Source organism: Aotus nancymaae, unplaced genomic scaffold (assembly GCF_030222135.1).
Source record: "Aotus nancymaae isolate 86718 unplaced genomic scaffold, 86718_ANA_hifiasm-v0.15.2.pri h1tg000003l, whole genome shotgun sequence".
Classification (NCBI taxonomy): Eukaryota; Metazoa; Chordata; class Mammalia; order Primates; family Aotidae; genus Aotus; species Aotus nancymaae.
Window position 1 is genome coordinate 30,738,171 of NW_026988414.1, and position 26,868 is coordinate 30,765,038.

The following is a 26,868-nucleotide window of genomic DNA, read 5'->3' on the forward strand; positions in this document are numbered from 1 at the left end:
ATGAATCTAAATACTAAAGTCTTCAAAAAAACACTAGCAAATCAAATCTGATATCACATTTTTAAAAATCATTCACCATTAGCAAGTAGTATTCATCTCAGGGATGCAAGGAGAGTCAAACATACACAAATCTATAAATGTGGTAAAACACATCAATGGAACGAAGGGAAAAAAACTATATGATCCTCATTAGATGCAGAAAAAAAGCATTTGACAAAATTCAATATTCTTCATATAAAACTCCCAACAAATTTAGTACAGAAGGAAAACACCTCGACACAATAAAGGTCATATATGAAAATCCCACAGCTGACATACTCAACAAGAAAACTTGAAAGCTTTTTCTTTAAGATCCAGAACAAGACAAGTATGCCCACTGTAACCAATTCTATTTAACAGAGTACTAGAAATTCTACCCAGAGCAAGTAGACAACAGAAAGAAATAAAAGACACCAAATGGAAAGGAAAATGTCCCTGTTTACAGATGACATAATCTTATATAGACAAAATCCTAGACATTCCATCAAAAAACTGTTAGAACTAATAAACAAAATCAGCAAAGTTGTAGGATATAAAATAAACATACAAAAGTCAGTAACATTTCTATACACTAACAGCAAGCAATATGAAAAATAAATCAAGGAAACAATTCCATTTACAATGGCATAAGAAAAATCTTAGGAATAATTTAACCAAGAAGGTGAAAGATCTCTACACTGATACTATAAAACCTTTATGAGAAAAGTTGAGGAAGACACAAATAAATGGAAAGATATCCTGTGTTCATAGATTGGAAGAATGAAGGAAAGTGAATTTTATTAAAATGTCCATCCTACCCAAAGCGATGTACAGATTCAATGCAATCCCTATCAAAAATACAATGCATTCTTCACAGAAAGAGAAAAAAACAATCCTTAAATTTATATGAAACCAAAAAAGACCCCAAATAGCCAAAGCAATCTTAAGCAAAAATAACAAAGCCAGAGGAATTAGACTATCTGATTTGAAAGTCTACTATGGAGCTATAGTATTCAAAATATCATGATATTGGCATACAAACAGACATACAGATAAATGGAACACAATAGAAAGCCTAGAAATAGGTTGACACATTTATAGCCAATTGATCTTTGACACAGATGCCAAGAACCTACAATGGGGAAAGAGGCAATCTCTTCAATAAATGATCCTGAATATCTACATGTAGGACAATGAAATTAAACCTCATCTCATACCATATACAAACATCAACTCAAAATGAATAAACCTAAGAACTGAAACTTAAAACAATCAGAAAACATGAAGAAAAATCTCCTTGACATTAGTCTGGGTAGCAATTTTTTGGATAAAACTTCAAAAGCATAGGCAACAAAAGCAAAAAATAGACAAATGAGATTACATCAAACCAAAAAGCTTCTGAACAGCAAACGAAACAATCAACAATAAAGAGACAACCTAAGGAACGCGAGACTATATTAACAAACCATATATCTGATACGGAGTTAATATCCCAAACACATAAGAAACTCAAACAACTCAAAAGCAAAACAACAAATAATGCAATTAAAATAAAGGTGAATTACCTAAATAAACATTTCTCAAAAGAAGACACACAAATGGCCAACAGGTATGTGAAAAAAATTTCAACATCACTAATCATCAGGGAAATGCAAATTAAACCACAGAGAACTATCACCTCAGACCTGTTAGAATGGCTATAATCAGTAAGACCATAAGAATTGTCAAGTATGGAGAGGGGAAAAAAAGAAATCTTTGCACATGCCAGTGGGAACATAAATTAGTACAGTCATTACAGAAAACAGTAGGAAGTTTCCTCAAATATAAAAAGTAGAATTGCCATATGACCCAGCAATCCCACCACTGGGTATATATCCAAAGGAAATGAAGTCAGTTTGTCAAAGAGATATCTTCACTTCCATTTTCACTGCAGCATTGTTTACAATAGCCAAGATATGTATCAACCTAAGTGTCAAGGAATCAACCTAAATGTCAAGGAATTGACCTAAGTGTCGATCAATAAATGAATAAAGAAAATGTGATACACACACACACACACACACACACACACACACACAATGGAATAGTATTCATCTATTAAAAAGACAAAAGCCCTGTCATTTGCAACAACACTGATGAACCTGGAAGACAATATGTTAAGTGAAATAAGCCAGGCACAGAAAAACAAATACCAACTGTTCTCACCTTTATCTGGAATATAAAATTGATCTCATAGAAGTAAAGAGTATAACAGTGGTTCCCAGACTGGAAAGGAGGGTGAGGAGAGGGTGGTCAAACAATATATAATTACAGTTACACAGAAGTAATATATTCAAGGAGATCTAGTATAAAGTGACTATAATTAAATGACCATTTATTGTATTATTGAGAAAGGCTAAGAGAGTAGATTTTAAGTGTTCTCATCACTAAAATGGTAACTTTGTGAGGTAATGCATATGTTAATTAGCTCAATTTAACATTTCTTCAATGTAAATATTTCAAAATATCATGTCATACATGATAAATACACACAGTTTTATCTATCAATTTAAAAAATAAACACTAAAGAAATGAATTTAATTTTAAAAATAAGTCATGAAAAGGGAGAAGGTAGTATAAAAGGGAGGGAAGAAAGGAGGGAGGGCTTAAGGAAAAACTTCAATTGTTATTTTATTTTCTACTTGAAGGGCAATATAAGTGATACCAGTCACCATTTTCAAAAAGGCGGACTAATGTAACCATGACTCAATTTGATTTCTATAGCCATAATTTGGAAATGAAGATGTTCATTTCTTTAAAACTAAGTACTGTAAATAGAGCCCTCAAAGAAGTAAATAAAAGTAAATCTATGAGTTGAAGCTTTTGCAAAATATAAATTGACTACGTTTTATGTAATTATATTTTTCTACTTCTATCCTTTATGTCCCTCAAAGTCCCTCTTCCTTGATTACAGTCATTATTCAGCTGGCCATATCCTTGCAAAAACACCATTAGCCAATTTAGCCACTGGTAGGAAATCCAGGGCAAGTTGCCCTAAAAGATTACAAGAATGTAGGTAGACTAATTTACAAATTCTTTTCTTATGTCTCCTTATAAATTAGTAGTGACCATAGAATAAATGAATTTATATTTTAAAAGAAAAAGGAAAGGAAAAATAAATTTTCCATGTTTTCTTCATTTATGCAAGTTTTGATTGGATTTCAAAGGCCTCCACTTAAAAAATCATTGATTCCCTGGGTTTAAGGGATTATCGTCTGTGGGATTTTTAATTACTTTTTGAATCAAAAAGATAATTGGATTGAGGATTTGACCAATAAAAGAGAAACTGATTTAATTTTTAATTGTGAGGGATTTTAATTAAAATCTATAGTCCCTATCTTGTTAGTATCTGATAAATTTTGGCTAAAAAGGTCACTTTTCCTCCAATGTATAAAGTCAGTCATGCGAGCACATATACCTCTTTAGACTTTTCTATGCTATATAGAAATATGTCTATTAAATGAAGAAATAAATGCATAACAGCTCGAAGTCTGGAAACTGTGAGTGGAAATGTTTAAATGTCTGGACTCTCAAGTCAGATGTCATAATTCACATACCATGCTCATTTCAATCAGTCTTTGTCACTGTGTGGGGCCCTGAACTATATGGGTGTTAAAGGGACAAAAAAATCAGCCTACATAAAACCACACTGTTGTCTTTTCAAGCACATTTATATCTATGGCCTACCTATTTCTTTAATTAAGTTTTACCATTATTTATATTTATGTAAATATTATCTATATTCCTGTTTTAAGCTTCTTTAGATTCTTAACAAACATACACCAAACAAACCAACCTCCAAGGTATTTATGTTTCTCAAGATTTTAAAGACATGTCTAAGCACTAATGTTCTATTGGACAGATTTGGGTTTAGTGTTGCATTTCATACCACATTCACAATACTGTCAGAGGCCATTCTTCAATTTTTAATCACATTCCAGATTATTTGGTCCTCCAGCCATTGCTGACAAGAGTATTACTTATGTAGCAGAATGAACTGGGAGCTTTCTGCTATCTCGGCCAGTCTACTTAAGACTTATGCACAGCCTCTGGGACTTTGATTTTGTTTTTCCAGTTTATTTATGTTCATGACACTGTACCAATTTTCTAAAAGTTAGTCTTTTATGTTTTATATTAGCAGTACTAGCTTGGCATACACTAATAATAATTAATAAAATATTAATTTTTGCATGTATTTGTTTGTGTAATTACCACTTTTATTATTCTTAGATCATCCTTCCTAAACTTAATGACCATGCTCTTAAAAGAGCAACACCCAAGGTTTCAAGAGGGATAAGCAATTGAAACCAAATTCTTGTCCTTAAGACAAACTCAAAAGTGTATATATTTATAAATACATACTCAATTATTTTATGCAATGAAAAAAAAGTAACAAATATTTACCACTGTACAAGTAGAAATTATAAGTTTGATGTAAAAAAAAAAGATGAAAATTCTTCTAATCAGTTACTACATGCTTGTCACCATCGTTGGTATTTACCAATTGAAATGAGTAGGTCCTAGAAGCTCGATGGATGCTTGTCCACACTGTGGCTGGAGTAATCGTGTGAAAACCATGCCCAATTGGACACCCAAGTGAGTGTTTACATAGATCAAGAACATAGAAAATTGACATCATACTAGACAGGCAGAGCTGTCCAGTGTAGTTGTTAAAGATGTGAAGATTACTGTAGAATTGAGTTCAAGATGGTTGACTAGAAGCAGCTAGTGTGTGCTGTTCTCATGGAGAAAAACAGAATGGTGAGTAAACCACTAGCTCTTCAAGTGGATCATTAAAGAGACCACATCAGCATTCACCAAGAAAGCAAGGGGACCCACAGAGAATAGAGAGGAATGAAGCCAGGAAGCTGCCTACCCAGGACCAGCCTGGAGCCAGAGGAAGCTCCCTAATGCAGAGAAGGGGTGAGTGAGAGTGCCCAGGGATCCACACTTCCCACATGGACTTTTGCAATCCTGAACACAGAAGCACCCACCCCCACAGGCCCTGGGGAATCTAGACCACACAGAGAGTTGCCCGGAGATTTTCCAGAGGTACTGCTTAAGCCCATGTGGAGCGCCACAGACCCTGGATCCCTAAGCAGCCAAGCACCAGCTACCGTAGCCCCTATAGAGGCCAAAGTCACAATGCTGAAGAGTAGTCAGACTGCCCCGCTACTTCTCTCCAGGCAAGGCTCAGCTTGGGCTTCCAGCACAGCAACTCGGCCCCTGCCTGAACTGCATTCACCAAGGAACCACCTGGACAGCAGACCATCTACTTCCCATGCCCACTGCTCCTAGCAAGGCAAGGCTCACCAGCTTAGGCTTCCAGTGCTGCAACCCCACCTGAACATTACAGTCAGTGACAGCTCTGTGTTCCTCTAGGGCAGAACTCCCAGAAGTAACAGACAATTCTTGGCACCTTTGTATGCCCCCAATAGTAAAGTTCAGCATCACTTTGGTGGGAGGGAAGTATGAGTGTGCCATGTTCCTTACAGTCACGAGTCTCCATTGCCCCAGTTAAGGGGTCCTGCTATCCCTAGTGAAAGGCCCACAGCACAGCTGCCCTGTCCCCACCTGATCATTTCACCTACAGCCCAGAACCCTTCTGAAAACCTAGTCCCCACAGATCTGTGATCTTCCTTCAGGCTCCCACCACCTAAGTGTTCCACCTGCCCCAGACTGAGAGTTTGGCCAGTTACCAGGGGACCAGTCTGCCTGCCCCCATAACAGCCACCACCTCAACCCTGGGTTAGCTGGACCCTGATCAAGTCCTTACAGGACTCATACATGCTGTTTAGTGGGCCATATAGGGGCTTGGGAACTGAGGATCTACTTATAGCAATCCAAACCTCCTGGAACCTGACTACTTTCCCCAGAAACTAAGTTTGGGATGACTCAAGCAGCTGACACCACCACAACCAACACCTACTCACATTGGCCCAAAAGTGGAGCATCCCTCCACGCCTTCTTTAAAAGAAACAGTAGTATTGCTACATTGGAGAACAGGCGAGTCTTAAAGCTATCTGTATCAGGTTGAGTGACAAGTTTATGCCCTGAAACAACTCCCATGGAGAGTCACAAAACAAGCATTGCCCATGGCTCCCAACTACATTGCAGTCCAGAGATAGACCACAGTGTGTGTCTGAACTAGGAGTCACAAGCCCTGGAACAGGAACATATTCCTGTCTATCTAAAATGGGGAGCCAGTTCAACCACCTCACCTGCCTCTGCACAATGCCCTCTGCCAAAACTTCAGCATATTTTACCAGCAGCTCCTCCCAGAAACCCTAATCAAGACTGGTGCCTGCTGTCACTGTTGAGATATTGGTGGGAAGTCAGGGAGGGGCTCCAGCTCTGCTCAGTTGTGTCCTCCCACCCCTGCACAACAGGAACCTCAGGGCACTAGGCACCCCAATGTCCAGTCATTCATCCAAAACAATAGAGAGCACCTCACAGTGAACAAAAATCAGGTCCACACCCACCTACTTGTGAAGCATCTGGCTCTTACCTGCAAATTCCATCTACTGGCCTGCAGGTTGAGCCATATAGCCCAATACAAAACCTACCAAGAGAAGTGCATATGACTACAGGAGCAAAGCCAAAAGACCCTACCCAATACAACCCTTTCCAGATGAGAATGAACCAGCATAATAATTCTGCCACCAAAAATATCTGAATGCTGTGATTCCACCAAAGCCTCACTCTAGCTCTCCTGCAATGATCCCTAGCAAAAATAGAGGCATAGAGATAAAAGATGGAGAATTCAAAGCATGAATGGCAGAGAAGCTCAACAATACACAAGACAAGATTTAAAATCAACAAAAATAAACCTCTAAAGCAATTCAGGAAATAATAAAGGAGGTAAACATCTTAAAAAGAAATCAGTTAGAGATACTGGAACTAAATAACTCACTTAAGGAATTTCAGAATACAATTGAAAGCTTTATCAACAAACCAGATCAAGCAGAAAGAATTTCAGAGCTTGAAGACTGGTCTTTCTAACTAACCCCATGGAAAAAAATTTTATTTTTAATTTAAAAGATGAAAAATATAGGATCATGTAAAGCAATCAAACCTATGAATTATTGGCATTTCCAGAAAAGGATAAAAAGTAAACAACCTGTATATTAGTCAATTCTCACTCTGCTATAAAGAACTACCTGAGACTGGGTGATTTATAAAGAAAATAAGTTTAATTGGCTCACAGTTCCACAGGCTATGGAGAAGGCATGGCTACAGAGACTTCAGAAAACTTACAATCAAGGCAGAAGAGCAAAGGGGAAGCAAGCACGTCTTCACATGGCAGCAGGAGAGAGAAAGAGCAAAGGGAGAAGTGCCACACACTTTCAAACCACCAGATCTCATGGGAACTCACTCACTATCACAAGAACAGTACGGGGGAAATCAGCCCCCATGATCCAATCACCTCCCACCAGGTCCCTCCCCCAACATTGGGAATCTCAATTTGACATGAGATTTGGGTGTGAACATGGAACCAAACCATATCATCCTGGAAAACATATTTGATATAATAGTTCAAGAAAATGTATCTAATTTTGCTGAGTATAGGAAATCCAAAAAATACTTGCCTGATACTCTACAAAACAAAGATCAGGAAGGCATATAGTCGTTAGACTATCTAAGGTCAATGCTAAAGAAAATATCTTAGTGGCAGCTAGAGAAAAAAGTCAGATCATGCACAAACGGAACCCCTTCAGGTTAACAGCAGGCTTCTCTACAGAAATTCTACAAGGCAGAAGAGACTGGGGGTCTATTTTTAGCATTCGCAAAGAAAGGTGCTAATCAAGAATGTAATACTGGTCAACATGATGAAATACCATCTTTACTAAAAATACAAAAATTAGCCGTGCATGGTAGCAGATGCCTATAAATCCAGATACTTGGGAGGCTGAGACAGGGAGAATTGCTTGAACCCGGAAGCAGAGGTTGCAGTGAGCCAAGATCAGGCCACCACAATCTAGCCTGGGAGACAGAGCGAGACCCTGTCTCAAAAAACAAAAAAACAAAAAAAGAATTTAATACCCCATAAAACTAAGCTTCATAAGCAAATGAGAAATAAAATATTTTTCAGGCAAGTAATCACTAAAAGAATTCATTATCACTAGACCAGCCTTACAAGAGATCCTTAAGGGAGTTCTAATCATGGAGATGAAATGCCTGCTGCCACAAAATCACACCTAAGTACATTACTCACAGAATCTTTAAAACAACGTCACAATGGAAACTACAAAACAACCAGCTAACAAAGTTACAACAGAATCAAAAACTCATATATCAACATTAACCTTGAATGTAAATAGTATTAACACCACCCCACGTAAAAGGCACAGAGTGTAAGTTGCATTAAAAAAAAAAAAGTCTGTCTGCTGTTCTCAAGAAACCAATCTCACATGTAATGACACCCATCTACTTAATGTAAACGGTTGGAGAAAGATCTGTCATGCAAACAGAAAACAAAAAAGAGAAGAGGCTACTATTCTTACATCAGATAAAATAAACGTTAAACCAACAACAGTAGAAAAAGAACAAAGGAGGGCACTACATAAAGAGAAAGGATTCAATTCAACAAGATGACTTTACTACTCTAAATATGTATGCACCCAACATTGGAGCTCTCAGATTCCTAAAGCAAGTACTTCTGGGCCTAGGAAAAGACTTAGCCACTCAATTATTGTAGAGAACATCAACACCCCACTAGTATTTTTTAGATCCTTGAGGTAGAAAGCTAACAAAGATATTCTGTACTTAAATTTTATACTTGACCAGTTGGACCCAGTAGACATCCACAGAACACTCCACTCAACCAAATGATATGTATTCTTCTCATCTGCATATGAAACATACTCCAAGATCAACCACATGGTTGGCCATAAAGCAAGTCTCTATAAATTCAAAAAAATAAAAATCATACCAACCATACTCTCGGGCCACAGTGGAACAAAAACAGAAATCAACACAAGTAAGATCTCTTAAAATCACACAATGACATGGAAATTAAATTGTTCCTGAATGACTTTTGGGTAAACAACAAAATACAGAAACTAAAAAATTACTGGAAATAAATGAAAACAGATACGACATATCAAATCTCTGGCAGTAGGCTAAAGTAGTATTTGGAAGAAAGTTTATAGCATTAAATGCCTACATCAGAAGTCAAAGATTTTGAATGAACAATGTAACATTGTACCTACATGAACTAGAAAAACTAATCCTAAAGCTAGCATAAGAAAAGAAATAACTAAAATCAGAGAGGAACTGAATAAAATTTAGATAAAAATGAACACAAAGATTCAACGAAACTAAAAGCTGCTTCTTTGAAAAGATAAACAAAATCAACGAATTATTATTTAGATTAACAAAGAAAAAAAGGAGAAGATCCAAATAAGCACAATCAGAAATAACAAAGGTGACATTACAAATTATCCCACAGAAATATAAAAGATCCTCAGAGACTATTATGAACACCTCTCTGCCCACAAACTAGAAAATCTGGAGGAAATGAATAAATTCCAGGAAACACACAATTCCCAAGACTGAGTCAGAAAGAAATTGAAACCCTGAACAGATAAATATTGGGTTACAAAATTGAATTAGCAATAAAATGAAAACCTACCAATCAAAAAGAGCTCTGACTCAGATGGATTCACAGCTGAATTCTACCAGATGTACAAAGGAGAGCCAGTACAAATCCTACTGAAACTACTCCAAGAAATTGATAATAAGGGACTCCTCCCTAATTCATTTTCTGAACCCAGTTTCACTCTGATACCAAAATCTAGCAAAGACACAACAACAAAAGAAAAGAATAGGCCAATGTCCCTGATGAACATAAATGCAAAACTCCCTTAAAAAATACTAGCAAATTGGGTCAGGCACAGTGGCTCACGCCTATAATCCCAGCACTTTGGAAGGCCAAGGCAGGTGGATCACGAGGTCAGGAGATTGAGACCATCCTGGTTAACATGGTGAAACCCCATCTCTACTAAAAATACAAAAAATTAGCCAGGCCTTGTGGCACACACCTGTAGTCCAAGCTACTCAGGAGGCTATGGCAGGAGAATCGCTTGAACTCAGGAGGCAGAGGTAGAGTGAGCCAAGATCATGCCACGGCACTCCAGCCTGGGTGTCAGAGTGAGACTCTGTCTGAAAAAAAAGAAAAGAAAACTAGCAAATTGAATCCAGCAACACATCAAAAAGTTAATCCACCACGATAAAGCAGGCTTTATTTCTGGGATGCATGGTTGGTTCAACATATGCAAATAAATACATGTGTCTCACCACATAAACAGAATTAAAAACAAAACCCGTAGTATCATCTCAATAGAGACAGAAAAGGCTTTTCATAAAAACCAACATCCCTTCATGATAAAAACCCTCAACAAAGAGAGTCAAACAACATACCTTCAAAATAATAAGAGCCATCTATAACAAATGCAGAGCCAACATAACAGTCAATGGGCAAAAGCTGGAAACATTCCCCTTAAGAACTGGAAAAAAACAAGAATGCACACTCTCACCACTCCTATTCAACATAGTACTGGAAGTTCTAGCAAGAGCAATCAGGCAAAAGAAAGAAATAAAAGGAATCCAAACAGGAAAAGAAGAAGTCAAATTATCTCTCTTCACTGATTATATGATTCATATAATCATATAATGTATGTAGAAAACCCTAAAGTTTCTGCCAAAAGGCTCCTAGAGCTGGTAAGCAACTTTAATAAAATTTCAGGGCACAATGTACAAAAATCAATAGCATTTCTATATATCAATAATGTTCAAGCTGAGAGACAAATGGAGGACACAATCCTATTTACAATAGCCATAAAGAAAATAAAATACCTAGGAATACTTCTAACCAAAGAGGTGAAGGTTTTCTACAAGGAGAATTACAAAACTCTGCCGAAAACAAATCATAGATGACACAAACGAACAGAAAAACATACCATAATTTATGGATCAAAAGACTCAATATCATTAAAATGGCTATAATGCCCAAAGCAATCTACAGGTTCAATGCTATTCCTATTAAACTAATAAGATAATTTTTCAAAAAATTAAAAAAAACTATTCTAAAATTCATATGGAACCAAAAGAAGAGTCCAAATAGCCAAAGCAATCCTAAGCAAAAAGAACAAAGCCAGAGGCATTGTGTTACTCAACTTCAAACTACACTATGAGGCTACAGTAACCAAAATAGCTTGTTATTGGTACAAAAACTGACATATATACTGAGGGAATGGAATAGAGAACCCAGAAATAAAGCCACACAACTACAACTATCTGATCTTCAACAAAGTTGACAATAGCAAACAGTGGGGAAAAAACTATCTCTTAAATAAATGGTGCTGGGACAACTAGTCATATGCAGAAGAATGAAACCAGACCCCTCACCTCCACCTTTCACCATATGCAAATATTAACTCAAGTTTGATTAAAGACTTAAATGTAAGACCTAAAACTATAAAAATACTAGAAGAAAATCTATGAAATATCATTGTAGATATCAGCCTTAGCAAAGAATCTATGGCTAAGTCCCCAAAAGCAACTGCAACAAAAAAATATTGACAAATGGGACCTATTTAAACTAAAAGTCTATTGCATAGCAAAAGAGACTGTCAACAGAATAAACAGACAACCTACAGAATCAGAGAAAATATTCACAAACTATGTATCTGACAATGTCTTGTATCCAAAATCTGTAAGTGTCAACAAGCAAAACTTAAATAGTCCTATTAAAAAATGAGCAAAGGACATGAAGGGACACTTCTCAAAAGACAACATACATGTGGCCAACAATTATATGAAAAAAATGCTCAACATCATTAATCACTCAAAACCACAATGAGATACCATCACATACCAGTCAGAATGGCTATTACTAAAAAGTCAAAAAACAACAGGTGTTGATAAGACTGTGGAGAAAAGGGAACACTTATACACTGTTGGTGAGAATATGAATCAGTTCAGCCACTGTGGAGAGTAGTTTGGAGATTCCTCAAATAACTTAAAACAGAACTTCCATTTGACCCAGCAATCCCATGAGTGAGTATAAACTCTCCCTCAAAAAAATTGTTCTATCAAAAACAAATCATTATATCAAAGGAAAATAAATTGTTCTATCACAAAGACACATGAACTCACATGTTCATTGCAGCACTATTCACAATAGCAACCTAGGTGCCCATCAATGGTGAACTGGATTTTAAAAATGTGGTACATATACACCATAAAACACTACACAGCCATAAAAAAGAATGAACTCATGTCCTTTGCAGCGACATGGATGCAGCCACAGGCCATAATCCTAAGAAAACTAATGCAGGAGCAGAAAACCAAATACCATGTGTTCTCACTTATAAGTGATAGCTAAATATCGGGTACACGTTGACATAAAAACAGAAACAACAGACATTGGGGACTACTAGAGTGGGGAGGGAGAAAGGGGGCAGGTGCTGAAAAACTACCTATTGGGTACTATGCTCACTACCTGGGTGACGGGATCGTTTGTAGACCATACGTCAGAGACACGCAGTTTACCCGTGTAACAAAACTACACATGTGCCCCTGGACCCAAAAGACAGCTGAAAAAATCATAATTAAAATAATAAAGATTACCATAGCTGGATAATGTGTACTTCATGAAACTTTTAGGGCTTTGTTAAACTATTCTTTGCCTTTTGAATGTTTGAAATGTGTCCTAATAAAAGTCAAAACTAAAACTTTAAAAAATTGAACTAACAGGGCTGAGCACAGTTGGCTCATGCCTATTATCCCAGTGTTTTGGGAGGCTGAGGCAGGAGGATTTCTTGAGGCCAGAAGTTCAAGACCAGCTTGGGCAATACAGCAAAACTCTGTCTCTATTTTAAAAAATTAAAAATGAGCCAGACATGATGGTACACACCTATAGTCCTAACCACTTGGAAGGCTGATGCAGGAGGATTGCTTGAGTTCAGGAGTTCAAAGCTGTGGTTAGCTATTATTATGCCACTGCACTCCATGCTGGATGACAGAGCAAGACTCTAGCAAAGAAGGAAAAAGGAAAGAAGAAGAAGAAGAGGAAGAGGAAGAAGAGGAGGAGGAAGAGGAAGAAGAGGAGAAAGAAGAGGAGGTGGGTGGATCACGAGGTCAAGAGATCGAGACCGTCCTGGTCAACATGGTGAAACCCAGTTTCTACTAAAAATACAAAAAATTAGCTGGACATGGTGGCGCATGCCTGTAATCCCAGCTACTCAGGAGGCTGAGGCAGGAGAATTGCCTGAACCCAGGAGGCGGAGGTTGTGGTGAGCTGAGATCGCGCCATTGCACTCCAGCCTGGGTAACAAGAGAGAAACTCTGTCTCAAAAAAAAAGAAGAGGAGAAAGAAGAAGAGGAGGAGGAAGGAGAGGAGGAGGAGAGCTTTAAAAAAAAAGAATGGGAACAACTAAGAGAATGTTCACCATGGAATATTATGCAGCTATAAAAAAGAATGAAATCATGTCTTTTGCAGTAACATGCGTACAGCTGGAGGACATTATCCCAAGTGAATTAACACAAGAAAAGAAACCCAAATACTGCATATTCTCATTTACAAATGGCAGCTAAACATTGAGTACACACGGATACAAAGATGAGAAGAACAGACACTGGGGACTACTAGAGGGCAGAGTGTGGGATGGAGCTCACCTATTACTCTACTGACTCATAGCTGTGTGATAAGTCACTAAGCCTAAGTTTCCTCGTGTGTAAAATGAGAATGGTAATAATATACACATATTTCATAGAACTGTCAAAAATCAAACATATATAAACAAAATAGATAAATATATGTAAGTAAAAATAATAAATACACTACAGTTTATGCTTCCTACCTTACAAGTACCTAGACATGGTACCTGGAATATATTAAGCATAAGCCTAGTTATTATATTTTATTTCAGTGTGTATTTGGAGTGGTCAATGTGTTTGAGGTGGTGAGTCTGTACTGAGATACTGATTTCTCACTGTATATAAAGCAATCCGGAATGCTACGCCTTAAAGTTGGTCATGAAATCAGGAATAGACAGTGGATGGAAATGGTCAGGCCATCCAAGCCCCAGGGAGCCCAAAGTGGGCAGTCAGCTGGAGGCTGGTGAGGTTGGTGCTGAGCTTTTATACTTCTCCAAAAACAAGACCAGGGTGAAATCTTGCTCTCCAGGGAGAATGGGTCCTAAGGCCTCTGTAGCCTGGATGGAGGCAGGTGGTTATTGCTGGCTATTAATGTGCAAACTTAGTCTCTTTTTCTAGAGACTAGTTCCTAAATGAAGCCTCCAGTGTAGCTCCCAGGTGGGCTAGAATGTAGGGCTCTTCCTTTTCTTTTCTTCCCCTTCCTTACCCTGCCTCTTAGTTCTTCATTCCCGTAAAGCTGGGCCCTCCAATTTCCAGGCCTTTTCACAGTGAAGTTCTCAAAAGGTAGCACAGCTGGCAGGTCTCCAGCAGGTGCAGATGCTGGAAAAGGTCTGTCTAATGGAACTTTCTGTGATGATGAAAACGTACCATACCTATGCTGTCCAGCAGGGTAACCACTAGGTACAGGGGCCTACTGAGCACTTGAAATGTGGTTAGTATGTCTGAGAAACTGATTTTGTATTTTATTTAATTTTAATAAATTTTAATAGCACACACAGCTAGTGGCTAACATATTAGATAGCACAGCTTTAGAGACAAATATCCTGGGTTCGAGTCCAAGCTCTGCATTTTCCTGGCCCCATGAAATTGGGAAAGTATCTTTAATTCTCTGAGTCTCAGTCTCTCATTATATATGTGGGTTATATTATTACTGACCTCATAATGCTATCACAAAGATTAAATAAACTCTTAAACAAAAGCAGCTAGAATCAGATATAATCTAACCTTAATTTTTCAATAATGGTAGTTATTATATGCATCAACAAGCATTAAAAATGCTTAGTTGTTTCCCTGTGATTCAGTTGGGTTTGCTCTTCTCAGTGTATTGATTGGTTGAAGTAATCAAACCAAAAATTATGTCCAGCTGACCCTTTGGTAAGCATACAGAAAACATCAACCAGTAGACCTGATGGAAATTTAACAAAAGGCATTCTCAAATGTACCTTGGGGCATAAACCAACAATCATGCCTAGCTAAGCCATGTAGAAACATAGCTAAGCCTTTTTTAAAAAAATCAAAAGATAGTTTATTCCAAAGGTGTTTGAAAGGCTGAGTCCTAAGAAAATTTCTTAAAGCAATGACATATTTTGTTTGATTATGGAAGGGTTGGGTCTTTTCTGAACTGAGATATTTAACAAATAAAGGATAATTGACAATCAAGTATCAAAGGAGTAAATCCATTTAATAATTTTCAATTGAATAACTTCTCTAACTCTGTGCTAAGTGAAATGGGATCCCAAAAAATAAGATGACATTGCCTCTGTTTTTCAGAATTTTGCAGTGCCTTTAGAGATGCAATTTTTCTAATACAAATGGCAGATATACAAGGCAGGATAAGTATTACAGGTGTTTAGAAAGAGGAGAGCTCAATAGTGGCTGAAATGGTCAAGGGACTGTTTTGAGAACAGAAGTGTGCACTTGGTCATAAAGCCTAAAAACAGACTATGCTTATCATCTGGGTGTGAAGAGGTTAGAATAGGAGTAATCGTTTCTGAAAGCATGTGCTTGTGGCAAGCATTGTTTAAATTACATAGGCAAGTATGTGAGTTTCCTTTGGATTCAATTCATCTAACAAATATTCATTGAACATTTAGTGTGTGCCTGGCAAAATCACACATCATAGGCAGCTTGTGACTTGCTCAGAATTGTACAGGTGAACACTGCATGGGGGTGGGTAATCTACCTTAGGTAATGGCAACTTTGTGGCTGCATATTCATAAATCAGAATGTCCTAGTACATGAAGAAGTAAACTTACATGGTTATCATGTAACAATTGTTACAGAAATATCACTGTCTAGTTATCTAGTGGTGTCCATGTTAAATCATTACTTCATTATTGGTGGGCTGAATGTTTCTGGTTTCAATACCCTTCATTACTTATTACTTTTAAAACTCACAAGTACAGGTCTAGCAAGGCTTCTCTATCTCATATGCTAAGCAACAAATTTGATCTCCAGCCTTGTCCAAGGCCTACTGAATGATAATTATTGTATCTGCTTTTAACCTTATTTCCAGGTGATAGATACACACGTGAAAAGTTGAGAAGCACTTTTCTAAAAAATATTAAATATTATTGAACTAATTCAAAAACATGGTGCCAGTTAACTCAGCCCTACACCCTCAGTTTCATTCACAGCTAGTTACATGTAAATTGGTCCTGTAAAATAGACAGGAGTAGTGCTTTCAAGGTGAAATGACAAAGGATTCCTAACAGGTACTGACATTCTCTCTTCCTCAGATAAATATTGAACATGAATTTTTAAGATGCCAACTTAAAGAACTGACAAATTGCTTTCTTACCTAGGTCACCTACATGACTCTGTATAGTCATCTTTCTCATTAACTGTTTCTTCTTAAAAATTAAGTCTGAGATGTAAATACAACCTAATTAGTGCAATAAATAAATTAGATCATGATGAAAACAGAATTGGAAAGAGTAAGGAAGAAAGAAATATCAAGGAGGTTGAGAGAGATGAAGGAAGTCAACTGTTTCCTGGAATCCCTGCTTCCTTACTTCTCAGGGCCCTCCTGTCAGACAATCTGCCTCCCACACCCATCCTGAGCAAGTCATCCACACTTTAGGATGACAGAGCAGACCTTAAAACATGATCCCAATCCAGGGACGCTCATTTATGAAACACTTTCTAGAGCAAATGTAATTAAATCCATTATTACAAAACTGGAGGCATACATCCTCTAATTGACATTAAAGTTTACTTTTTTAAAAAATGGAATAGAAGTGCATCTTTTAGCATGGGACAATTGATTTAAAAACAACGGAAAAGGATCTAGTTTATAGTCATTGCCTTTTTGTAGTTATTAGCCACCAACTAACAATTCTGAGAAACAAGGGAGGAAGTCATTGCTTGAACATGGTTTCCTGCTCTTATGTAAAAGCAAACGTATGAAAATTCAAATCCAATGTCAGTGGCTGTCTTGACCAATCACTATGATGAAGGCTGGGAGTTTTATATAAAATATAATCATATAATCATCAGGAAAGAAAGTATAAAAAGGGCCCTAATAATTGCAATGTGCTGATAAATGTTCAACAACTGGCTCTCTGGTGGGGGGAACCCTAACTGTAGCATTTGCTGATTTCCATGACATAAATGCTTCAAACGTGCTGTGTTTCAAGCTGTCAGTGTTGTGTCACTGAGCACATAATTTGGAAGAGATGCACGCAATTGGTCTCTGGTTCCCTTGAAAGTCACACTAGCACACCCTCACAAATAACTAAAGGCATGAATTTTTTACTCATCAATAACTCAGCAACATCTGATGTTTGATCTAGATATGCATTTATTTACATCACGAAAAGTCTAGTGGTTCTACCGTTAATCTTAATCACAGGTGGCAGGGCCAAAGTTTAAACTTCAGAAGAATAAGCACATGAATTTTGAAGTCTGGATTTTCTTTTTCATTTTCAGGATATAAAAAAAAAAAAATCCGGGAGAGAGATCCAAGATGGCTGATGATTAGCAGCTCGGGCACGTACCTCCCAGTGAAAGCGCAAAGAACGAGAGGACGCCACACTTTCAGACGAATATTTGTTGCTCACGGACCAGGAGATTCCCAGTGGAGGAGTCCCACGGGTCGCCAGGGCGACTCTTGTGGCCGGCGTGGTGGTTTTGCTGGTGCCTTAGCACGCCAGTTCTTGGTGCAGAGTCCGGAGATTTCCGGGCAGAAAAGCACCATCAATCTTAACACCACTGTTTTGGCCGGCTCAGTGGATTGCTCAGATCTCGGCGCAGGGAATCAACAAGTTGGACGTCAGAGACCCAGTTAGAAAGCCGGTAATTATAAAGACGACAGACGGACAAATATATAATGAAGGGAAGAAACCAGCGTAAACAGGCAGAGAATACTCAAAATCAGAATGCCTCTCCCTCTACAGGGGATTGCAATTCCTCATCAGTAACGGAACAAGGCTTAATAGATTACACGTGTGCTCCAATAACAGAAGCAGGTTTCAAAACGTGGGTGATAAGAAACTTCTGTGAATTAAAAGAACTTGTTCTAACCCAATGCAAAGAAACTAAGAACCTTGAAAAAAGGTTTGACGAACTGTTAACGAGAATGGACAATTTAGAGAAGAATATAAGTGAATTGATGGAGCTGAAAAACACAACACGAGAACTTCGCGAAGCATGCACAAGTTTAAACAGTCGAATTGATCAAGCAGAAGGAAGGATATCAGAAGTCAAGGACCAGTTCAGTGAAATGAAACGAGAAGACAAGAATGCAGAAAAAAGGATGAAAAGGAATGAGCAAAGTCTCCAGGAAATATGGGACTATGTGAAAAGACCTAATTTACGTTTGATAGGTGTACCTGAATGTGATGAAGAGAATGAATCCAAGTTGGAAAATACTCTTCAGGATATCATTCAGGAAAATTTTCCCAACCTGGCAAGGCAGGGTAATATTCAACTCCAGGTAATACAGAGAACACCACAAAGATATTCTTCAAGAAGACCAACCCCAAGGCACATAATCGCCAGATTTATTAGGGTTGAAATGAAGGAGAAAATACTAAGGGCAGCCAGAGAGAAAGGTCAGGTTACCCATAAAGGGAAACCTATCAGACTTACAGCAGATCTCTCAGCAGAAACCCTACAAGCCAGAAAAGAGTGGGGAACAATATTTAACATCCTTAAAGAAAAGAACTTTCAACCCAGAATTTCCTATCCAGCCAAACTAAACTTTATGAGCGAAGGAAAAATTAAATCTTTTGCGAACAAACAAGTACTTAGAGAGTTCACCACCACCAGGCCTGCTTTACAAGAGCTTCTGAAAGAAGCACTATACATATAAAGGAACAACCAATATCAGCCTTTCCAAAAATATATCAAAAAGCAAAGAACTTTAACACAATAAAAAATTTACATCAACTAATGGGCAAAACAGCCAGCTAGAATCAAACGCCGGTATTAAACCTATATATATTTTAATTGGATAAAAAGCCAAAACCCATCGGTATGCTGCATCCGGGCCCATCTTACATGCAACAATACACAAAGACTCAGAGAGAAGGAGGAAGATTTACCAATCAAACAGAGAGTAAAAATAAACTAATAAACAAAAAACAGGAGATGCAATTCTCGCCTCTGATAAAGTAGACTTTAAAGCAACAAAGATCAAAAGAGGCGAGGAATGACATTACATAATGGCAAAAGGATCAATGTAACAAGAAGAGCTAACGATTCTATAGATCAACGAGATAGAAAATTAACAAGGATATTCAGAACTTGAACTCAGACCCGGAACAAGTAAACTTAATAAACATTTATAGAACTCTCCACTTCAAATACACAAAACATACATTACCACCTCACACCTATTCCAAAGGTGACTATATAATTGGAAGTAAATCACTCCTCAGTAATCGCATAGCATTTCATAGGTTTAAATTAAATATTGGTTGGCTGTTTGTTTGTTATCTTCTTCCCTTATTCCTTCCTGACTACATCATTAAGTGTAATTATCAGTATAAAAGAGCTTTTCAATACCCATTACTAAATTGCATTCTAGCCTGGGCAAGAAAGCAATACTCCCATTCTCTCTCCCTCTTTCTTTTCCTTCTCCCTCCTCCCCATTCTCTCTCTCTCTTTCTCTTCCTTTTTCCTCCTTCCTATTCTCTCTCAAAAAAAAAAAAAAAAAAAAAATCCTTCAAAGTCTTACACTTGTATAATATCCACCTGCACATCAATCATTCTCATGTTGATGTTTTTAATACCTGTTAAAGATGGGGAACTATTATGTGTGGCTTAGGTTTTGCTTTCTTGTATATCTTCCCCTGAGTTTCTGTCACTACATTGGATGTAATCATGAATTCTGAGAAGAGACATGAAGCAATGGCCATGAATATGTATGCTTTGAGTTACTTCATCACAATTTTTGGCAGCAGTATTCTTCAAAGTTGGCATATAAAGTTGAGGTGGTTGCCTCAAAAATAATTTTAAGCTAGATATTTATAGCATGTACAAAGCAATCTTATAGTTATTTGTCACAGATATTTTAATCATATAATAGAAAATAATATTACTCATGAGTAAAGTTTAAAACACATGAAATCACAAAGCCCTACTGCTACACATTGTGTTAAACTAATAAGACAAACTCTAGTATGCATTTATTATAATATATGTAAAGATGAAATTTCTCATTCAAAGAAGTGTCTCATTAGCATTTACTTAAGCAGCATTTCTCAATCTTTCAAAGAAATATATTAATGATAATATATTTAAAAAACACAATTCACAAAACCACTAGAAATTAAGGCTATCACACAACCTAATGCCAAAATCTGGGAGAAATTAATAACTGTAAGATAACATGAATTTAGAAAATTGACCAAAGCATTAGCTCATGGCATTAACCATCTTTGTTTTGTGGAAATAAAAGGACCATGGAAAATAAGGTAGAAAAAAATCTACTATAAACCTTGCAACATAAAGTGCTTCTTAAACCAACATAGAGGGCCTGCTCCCAGAAATCACTGCTGTATAATGCTTAGAACTATAGTGAAATAAGAAGACCTCTGAACTCATGAAACCACTTCTTCCCATCTCAGTGGGCATTCTTCTACATCCTCTCAGAGTCTGTAAATCCTAGAAAAATAACTGTGCAGGAAATAGAAGGAGAGGGTTAAAAAGAGGCACAATTACAAATGGCATGGGGTATCCTAGCCAATTTATTCATATTTTTTAATATCCTAGAAAATTAGGCAATGAAGGAGAGAAGTCACCCTTACTGGGTTTATGGCTGCTAAGAAATGGGAATTTATCTAAGACCTGTGTGCATGAATCTTCCTTCTTCTAACAAGAAATCTAAGAAAGAGATTTGATCTCTGTGCAAATAGGAAGAAGTACATAGGCCAAATTAATCACCCTATTTGTTGATAAACACTAAATCTATGTGATGGTTAATTTTTTGTGTTAACTTGACTGGATGAAAAGATGCCCAGATAGCTGAAAAAACATTATTTTTAGGCGTGTTAGAATCAATAGACTGAGTAAAAGGATTCATCCTTACCAATGCAGGTGGGCATCCTCCAATTCATTGAGGGCCTAAATAGAAGAAAAAGGCAAAAGAAAGATGAACTTTTCTTTCTGCTTGAGCTGGAACATACATCTTCTCCTGTCCTCAGACATTGGCTCTCCTGGTTCTCAGGCCTTCAGGCTTGGACTAGAACTACACCACCAGCTTTGTTGGGCCTCTAGCGTGCAGAGAGCAGATTGTGACAGATCGTGGGACTCCTCAGCCTTTGCAATCATGTGAGCCAACACTTCATAATAAATCTCATATACATATATATCACATATGATATATATAGTGATAGCTATAGATAGACATCTCCTGTTGGTTCTGCTTCTCTGGGGAATCCTGACTAATGCAGTCTAGATAATGTCACCTTTACCAAGAATGAATAAAATAAAAATGTAGATATAGAACAAAACAAAATATAAAGCTGCAGAATAGGAAAAGGCAACATCCTGGCGACTAAGAGAAAAGCATACTTTTTCAATACTATCAATTGTAAGGTCTCAAATAAATTCCAGAAAATATCAGTAAAGTGTAAAAGATATGTTATATATTTTAAAAAGCAATGAGTCCTTTTAAAAGCCGAGATGAGATAAAAGGGAGAAATGGATGAGAAAATAAGGAATTGAAAAAACACAATAGTAGAATTTAAGACCACATTGAGAGAGTAATGAACAAAATCGATGCTACAAAAAATGAAAGAAGTGATGTCATTTAAAAACTTGAGAAGCCCTCTTAAAATGCTGGATTAGTCTGTTCTCACACTGCTATGAAGAAAAACCCAAGACTGAGTAATTTAGAAAGAAAAGAGGTTTAATTGACTCACAGTTCTGCAGGGCTGGGGAAGCCTCAGGAAATTAACAATCATGGCAGAAAGCACCTCCTCACAGAGTGGCAGGAGAGAGAATGAGTACTGATCGAAGGGGAAAGTCCCTATAAAACCATCAGATCTCGTGAGAACTCACTCTCTATTGCAAGGACAGCATGAGGGAAACTGCTCCCATGATTCAACTCTCTCACCTGGTCCTGCCCTTGACACATGGGGATTATGATAATCCAAGGTGAGATTTGGGTGGGGACACAGAGCCAAACTGCATCATTCCACCCCTGGCCCCTCCCAAATCACATGTCCCCACATTTCAAAACACAATTATGTCCTTCCAACAGACCCGAAAAGTCTTAACACATTCCAGCATTAACTCAAAAGTCCAAGTCCAAAGTCTTATCTGAGATAGGGCAAGTCCCTCCTATGAGCCCGTAAAGCCAAAAGCAAGTTAGTTACTTCCTAGATATAATGGGGATACAGGCATTGGATAAATACACCCATTCTGAATATGAGAAATTAGCTAAAACAAAGGGGCTACAGCCCCATGCAAGTCCAAAATCCAATAGGACACTCATTAAACCTTAAAGTTCCAAAATGATCTCTTTTGACTCCATGTCTTACATCCAAGGCATACTGATGCAAGAGTGGACTCCCATGGCTTTGGGCAGCTCCACCTCTGTGGCTTTGCAGGGTACAGACTCCCTCTTGCCTGCTTTCATGGGCTGGCATTGAGTGTCTGCAGCTTTTCCAGGCACACTGTGCAAGCTGTTGGTGGATCTACCATTCTGAGGTTTGGAGGATGGTGGCTCTCTTCTTACAGCTCCACCAGGAAGAGTACCCCACTGGGGACTCTGTTGGGGGTGGAGGGTTCTAACCCCTCGTTTCCCTTCCACACTGCCCTAGCAGAGGTCCTCCATGAGTGAGCCACCCCTGCAGCAAACTTCTGCCCGGACATCCAGGTGTTTCTATACAACCCCTGAAACCTAGACAGAGGTCCCCAAACCTCAATTCTTATCTTCTGTGTACCCACAGGCTCAATACCACATGGAAGCCACCAAGGCTTGGGGCTTGTACCCTCTGAAGCAATGGCCTGAGCTGTACCTCTGCCCCTTTTAGCCATGTCTGGGGCTGAAGCAGTTGGAACTCAGGGCACCATGCCCTGAGGTTGCACAGAGCAGTGGGGGGGCCTGGGCCCAGCCCAGAAAATCATTTTTCCCTCCTAAGCCTTTGGATCTATGATGTGAGGGGCTGCCTTGAAGGTCTCTGACGTGCCCTTGAGACATTTTCTCCATTGTCTTGATATTTAACATATGGCTCCCCATTACTTATGCAAATTTCTGAAGTGGGCTTGAATTCCTTCCCAGAAAATGGGCTTTTCTCTTCTACTGCATCATCAGGCTGCAAATTTTCCAAACTTTATGCTCTGCTTCCTCTTGAACACTTTGCTGCTTAAAAATTTCTTCCACCAGATACCCTAAATCATCTCTCTCAAGTTCAAAGTTCCACAGATCTCTAGGACAGGGGCAAAATGTCACTAGTCTCTTTACTTAAGCATAGCAAGAAGCACCTTTATTTCAGGTCCCAACAAGTTCCTTGTCTCCATCTGAAACCACTTCATTGTCCATATTATGATCAGCATTTTGGTCAAAGCCATTCAACAAGTCTCTAGGAAATTCCACACTTTCCCACATCTTCCTGTCTTCTTCTGAGCTTTCTAAATGGTTTCAACCTTTGCCTGTTATTCAGTTCCAAAGTCACTTCCACATTTTTTGATATCTTTATAGCAGCACCCCAACTGTACCAGTATCAATGTACTGTATTAGTCCATTCTCATGCTGTTATGAAAAAATACCTGAGACTGGGTAATTTATAAAGAAAAGAGGTTTAATTGACTCACAGTTCCACATGGCTGGGGAGGCCTCAGGAAACTTACAATCATGGTGGATGGCACCTCTTCACAGGGTGGCAGGCGAAAGAATAAGTGCCCAGCAAAAGGGGAACCCCTTATAAAACCATCAGATCGTGTGATAACTTACTCACTATCATGAAGACAGCAAGGGGAAAGCCATCCACATGATTCAATTATCTCCACCTGGTCCCACCCTTGACATGTGGGGATTATTACAATTCAAGGTGAGATTTGGGTGGGGACACAGAGCCTAACCATGTCAAATGTGGGGACTAAAAACAGCCATATATAAATAATGAGAGATACAATTATAGATATGGAAGAATGAAAACAGAGAACAAATATTTCAATTTTTAGTGATGTTTAGTGATAATAGAGGAGAGACCAGAGCAAATTGAATTTCATAAAGAAATCAGAATAAATTGAAAAAGAAAAAATAATCGAAGCTATAGTTTAACAAAATCCTTAAGCTTAGGAAAAATAAGTGCACACATTTCTTAAAGGGTTCCTAAGTAAGAAAAATCTGCTAAAGATACACAACCTCTACCTATCTTGAAGCCTTTTTTTCTTTCTTTTGCCTATGCTCTGGCCAGGACTTCTAGTACTATGCTGAATAGCAGTGGTGAGAGAGGGCATCCTCTTTTTGTTCTGGTTTTCAAGGGGAATGCTTCCGCCTTTTGTCCAGTCCATATGATGTTGGCTGTGGGTTTGTCATAGATGGCTATTATTTTGAAGTATGTTCCTTCAATGCCTAGTTTATTGGGAGCTTTTGTTTTAACATGAAGGAATCTTGAATTTATCAAAATCCTTTTCTGTATCTATTGAGATAATCATGTGGGTTTTATCTTTAGTTCTGTTTATGTGGTGAATCATATTTATTGATTTACATATATTGAATCAACCTTGCATCCCCATGATAAACCCTACTTGATCATGATGGATTAGCTTTTTGATATGCTGCTGGATTCAGTTTGCTAGTATTTCATTGAGGATTTTTGCATTGATGTTCATCAAGGATATTGGCCTAAAGTTTTCTTTTTCTGTTGTACCTCTGCCAGGTTTTGGTATCAGATGATGCTGACCTCATAGAATCAGTTGGGATGAGTCCCTCTTCCCCAATTTTTTGGAATACCTTACATGCAACCAACAAGCATAAAAAATGTTCAATATCACTAATCATTAGATAAATGCAAATCAAAACCACAATGAGATATCTCACACCAATCAAAATGGCTGTTACTAAAAAATAAAAAAATAACAGATACTGGCAAGATGCAGAGAAAAGGTAACAATTACACACTGCTGGTGGGTGTGTAAATGAGTTCAACCATTGTGGAAAGCAGCATGGCAATTCCTCAACAAACTAAAAATAGATCTACCATTTGACCCAACAATTCCACTACTGGGCATATAACCAAAGGAATATAAATCATTCTACCATAAAGACACATTCACATGTATATTCATTGCAGCACTATTCACAGTAGGAAAGACATAGAATAACCTAAAAGCCTATCACTAGTAGACTGAAGAAAGAAAATATGGTACATATACACCATGGGATATTATACAGCCATAAAAAATAACAATACCTTGTTCTTTGCAGGAACATGGGTGGAACTGGAGGCCATTATCCCCAGTAAACTAATGCAGGAACATAAAACCAAACACTGCGTGTTCTCATTTTAAAGTAGGAGCTAAATAATGAGAACACATGGACACATAGTGGAAAACAACAGGCATGGGGGGACTATTGAGAAAGGAGGATGGAAAGAGGTAGAGGTTTGGGGTAAAAAAAATAAACTGTCTGCCAGGTATGATAGGTCACACCCGGAATCCCAGCACTTTGGGAGGCTGAGGCAGGTGGATCACCTGAGGTCAGGAGTTTACAACCAGGCTGGCCAACATGGTGAAACCCTGTCTCTACTAAAAATAAAAATAAAAAATAGCTGGGCATGATGGCACATGCTTGTAATCCAGTTACTTAGGAGACAAAAGCAGGAGAATTGCTTGAACCTGGGAGGTGGAGTTTGCAGTAAGCTGAGATCATGCCATTGCACTCCAGCCTGGCCAATGGAGTGAGACTCTGTCTCAAAAAAGAAAAGAAAAGAAAAGAAAAACTGTCAGGTACTATACTTAGTACCTGGGTAATGAAATAAACTGTACACAAAACCTCCAAGTCATGAGTTGACCTATATGACAAACCTGCACATGTACCACTAAACCTAAAAGCTAAAATATTTTTAAAATGAAAGAAACACAATCTCTTGGCAAATCTGACAAAATTTTGAGTAATCAAGATAAATAAATTTTTTGAAATCTTGTAAGCATCTGGACAAGATTACCTATACTTGAACAAACTTACCTTGAATTGTCTTCCAGTGGGTTTCCCCAAAAGAAGATTCTGAGATAAGAGTTTGCTGATCCCAGGAGGAACCTGTAGAGGAGTGGGTACATGAAATAAGGAAGTGTCACCTTTATTGAGGTTGTTACAGCTGTAGGCAACTGAAGCTCAACCATAATGGCAAAATCTAGGAATATAAAGCATTATCTTACCCAAAGGGTGAGGAAGCTGAGATATTTATCCTGAAATACTATCCACCTCTGGCTAAAAGGTGATGAAGGGATCTTAACTCCTGTTACTTCAGGCCAGCCCATGCGCTGGCAGAAGTCCTCAGCACAAAGTCAGATGCTTGTAGTAGGACACTGTTGCCACATACTAAAATGGTGAATATTTAGGTTATACGGGAGAGTACTGAAAGCATCTGTGTACAATGATCAAGAACCTAGCTAACCTAAGACTTCCGCTGTACAACCACCACAACAAAAAATGCTAGAAGGCAGTGAATTAATATCACCAAAATTTCAAGG

General features: G+C 38.0%; 1 protein-coding gene across 1 annotated transcript in view; it reads right to left on the reverse strand.

Annotated features, from left to right (window-relative positions):
* Positions 1–26,868, reverse strand: part of PLPPR1 (phospholipid phosphatase related 1) — a 626,458-nt gene that overhangs the window by 386,994 nt on the left and 212,596 nt on the right. The window contains exons 3-4 of the mRNA XM_064375977.1: positions 26,363–26,434; positions 21,254–21,288 (exon numbers count right to left, since the gene is read on the reverse strand). The gene's annotated coding sequence lies outside the window, so the exon portion shown is untranslated. The remainder of the gene's footprint in view (positions 1–21,253; positions 21,289–26,362; positions 26,435–26,868) is intronic.